The sequence below is a fragment of the Nanorana parkeri genome, unplaced genomic scaffold (assembly GCF_000935625.1).
Source record: "Nanorana parkeri isolate BGI_ZX_2015 unplaced genomic scaffold, ASM93562v1 scaffold220, whole genome shotgun sequence".
Lineage (NCBI taxonomy): Eukaryota > Metazoa > Chordata > Amphibia > Anura > Dicroglossidae > Nanorana > Nanorana parkeri.
This window is the reverse complement of record NW_017306488.1, coordinates 627,319-630,814: the sequence shown is the minus strand read 5'-3', so window position 1 is coordinate 630,814 and position 3,496 is coordinate 627,319. Positions and strand designations below refer to the sequence as shown.

At 46.1% G+C, this 3,496-nt stretch overlaps 1 protein-coding gene across 1 annotated transcript in view; it reads right to left on the bottom strand.

Annotated features, from left to right (window-relative positions):
* The window catches only part of RCC1 (regulator of chromosome condensation 1), a 23,742-nt gene extending 20,910 nt beyond the window's left edge, over positions 1-2,832 (bottom strand). Inside the window, exon 1 of the mRNA XM_018555986.1 lies at positions 2,564-2,832. The gene's annotated coding sequence lies outside the window, so the exon portion shown is untranslated. The remainder of the gene's footprint in view (positions 1-2,563) is intronic.
* Positions 2,833-3,496: the final 664 nt, after the last annotated feature.

Below are 3,496 nucleotides of genomic sequence, written 5' to 3'. Positions count from 1 at the left end.
TTTACACACAATGGATTTTCAGAAGCAGCAGGAACACGGGCTCTTTGGGAAAGTGTTTGTCTACTACAACACACTAATGGTGTCTGCTTCAGGCATCTTTCTTGGATAAACCACACTGCTTGTGCTAGGTAGTTCAATACATCTGGCTGTTTATTCAGGGACCGCTTCATCTTCAGAAGCAGGTGTATGCTAGAGCCACGGTTTTCTGCTGGTTCAGTTAGGATCAAAATCCAAGCTATTCTCATGTGTCATGGACACCATGTTATTTTGGACATTCGCGCATTAGAAAAAAAAAAAAGTTGACAATCACCAGATCAAGGCTGGGATGGAAAAATTATACTTGCCAGGCGATTAAGCCAAACGCTGAAAAAATTAATCTTGCCAGGCAATCAAGTCTGGAAAAACTACACTACACACAGTTGACCGCAACATGACCAAATTAAAGTGACATTAAAGGATAATTCTTTTCCCTTCCCCCCATGTTAATGTTAGCACTTACCTTAAAAGATGTCTCTTAATCCGATCTTCCTCTTCTTTCCCCATGTTTTCATCTGTCCCTCCAGCGGTGCGTTGGCTCTCCGATCCAGCGCTGACTCCACTCTGCAGCGGGTGCTCGCGTCCATAGGCTTACCTTGCGTCTCTGCTCATCTCCCGGCCGAGAATCCGAACTGTGCATGCGCCCGCCCCAAGATCCTTTGCGGCCGCACGAACAGTTCCGGACTCTCGCCGCGATAATAAGGTCTAAAAACGCTGTTTAAGCGTTTTTTTTTTTTTTGCCTACATCTACTGCTTGTTAGCAGTAGATATAGGCAAAAAAAGGGGAGGCTTTAGAACCCCTTTAAATGATTGTCACACAGGCCAGATAACGACTGAGAAGTAAAGACAAAACGGATGATGGCTGCATGTGTTTTTGGTAAATTCCGAGCAGGCACAGGGTTAAATCTGGATCTGATGGCTGGTTACCACCATAATACTATGCATTCTCTAGCACAGGGGTAGCCAAACTCCAGCCCTCCAGCTGTGGTGAAACTACAAATCTCATGATGCATCTCTCTCCGGGAGTCAAGTCTGTGAGAATCTTGCAATGCCTCATGGGATTTGTAGTTCCACCACAGCTGGAGGGCCAGAGTTTGGCTACCCCTGCTCTAGCATCTGATGTATAATTTAGAATGCATTCACTGGTGACTCGTTATTACAGTTATGCAATGTACCAGTGACAGGATTGGCAGCACAACTCTCCTCTGTCATGATCCGAGTGGAAAGAGGAGGGCTGGCTGCATAGTACTAGTTAAGTTCACACATGTGGTCACTACAATTAGCCATTGCAGTGACCTCACATGCTAGAGCCATTTAAACTGTCTCATTCAGTTTTGTCTTTGATCTCCGCTGTAAAATGAGGGCTGGTTTAGGCATTCAGCAGGTGCACTGGCCTCCTAAGCAGGCAGAGAGCAAAGGACAAGTCACCAGTACTACCTGTGACCTCCTGTAGCTTATCTTTCAAGCTTCCGGATTACAATGCCTTCTTCTGCAGTGTCTGTGTGGAGGCAACCATCTTGGTAGAGGCAGGGCTTAGCTTCTTCACGTCCAAGCATCCAGCAAGAAGAGTGAGCAGCATACCTCTCTACCATCCCGTTTTCAGCAGGGCTGTCCTGGGATTTAAACAAAATCCAGCCTGTGTCCTGCAGCGGGCAATGATCTAAGCACATACTGCCAGGCCGCATCTGATATTCAGGGGCATTTAACCATGCTACAAGTGCCGCAGGTTCCCGTCCCTCTTTTTCAAGTTCTCAAATTGGGAGTTATGGGACAGCACAGTAGTGACATTACCAAATCACAGTCGAAATGTTATGATACGATCAGCCAGAGACAGCAGTGCCTTCAATCTCACACTGTAGCTACAAAGCTACGAGACTGTAGGTATAGGGGGTGCCTAGACACCCCCATATACCAGGAATTACTCTGCTATTTCGCAGGAGGAAGTCCAGAGAAAGGGTATATTTTGCAAGATAATGCTTAGGCACAATTAAGATATGTAGACATTTGTACTACCACAGAAAGTCTTCACGCTTTGCATTCAGCTCCATTTTGATCTGTAGATTTATTTTTATGCGCTTGCCAGGAGTTCCACATAGATGTGACCTTTGTAAAACATGCCTGTCATAAGGCCAAACCTTGCACATCACAACTGAGTCAAGAAACTGGCCTTTGCAGCAGCTGTATCTAGGAGGCCCATTCCTCCCCGCCCGCTGGGGAATACAGAATGGGATCCTATAGACACCGCTGTAAAGCACAAACAATTGACACTACACCCGAATTAGTTCAATAAACACCCAATTGTAAAATAACCAAGAGTTCCGCTTTTAAACAACGTTTAGGCAGATGGTGTAAAAGGGGGGGGGAGCCTTCTTCGTGCAAAAAGAGAATATTGGCAGAGCAGCAATGTCCTACAGCACATGCCGGTGTCCTCCACCACCACTCCCCAACTTCCCCTCAGTCATACTTGAGGCTTTACTCCTGGGAAAGCAGTTTCCTAACTGTGCATAAACTCCATTCATACACTCACCTCAGCACGCACTTCTCACCAGCTTAGCTCTTCTCCGCGCGCGACTCCTTTAAGCAGCTGTTCAACACGTGCGGCGCCCAGGTGACGTGAAACTTGTGCGACAGCCTCCCTTCTGACAAGTCCGAGAAACGGCGTCAGCACGTGACTGCCGTGCTTCGCGCGCAGTGTAAAACATGGGGTGCCGTGCTCTTGTCAGCGTGTCAAGGGCGGTTAAGAAAATAGTATTGCACAGACAATGTAGCTGTGTTACAGTGATTGGGTGTTATATGTATATTACTTCAGTCGCCTGCTGCTCACGCATTTCCCCGCGCATTGTCTTCCTCTCCGGGTGACAGGCGCTCGGGTCGTGCTAAGCTCAGTGCCTGCACATGCCCGGATGTGAGGCGAGGGGGCGCTCTATGCTTGTGCTGTGTTCTCGCTGGTTTTCAGTCTTCCACAGCACGTGGGACCGGTGAGGTTCAGCATCCCTGTGAAGTAGACACCGGCTCGCTGCTGCTCATCTGGTGAGTGTGACCCTAGTGGGGGTCTTATTATTAAAAGCTCATAAGTATTCCTTTGTAACCTACTGGTCGCAATACTACACAGTGTAGTATTTCACCCACAATGTATATGTACACAAAGAATTGTCATAACTAATGGTAGTAACAAAATCACTGAAACTCTTACAAGAATATACATATTTGTATTATTTATCATGGCTTTTAATAGTTTGAAGCTGTTTCCAAGGCTGCCAGGTCTATAAAGGTAGATCACTGTTCAGTGTCAGCTGACTTTTATTTTTTTAAAGTATTTGCAAACCCACAGACTAAAATGTCATACCTCTTAACATGTTAATTACTTTTCAATCCAATTTTTAATTTCCAGGTTTAAAGCCTAACTATATCAGTTAGCTCTGCACTGCAAGGGTTAACCAATCTTTTATGTAAGGGGAGC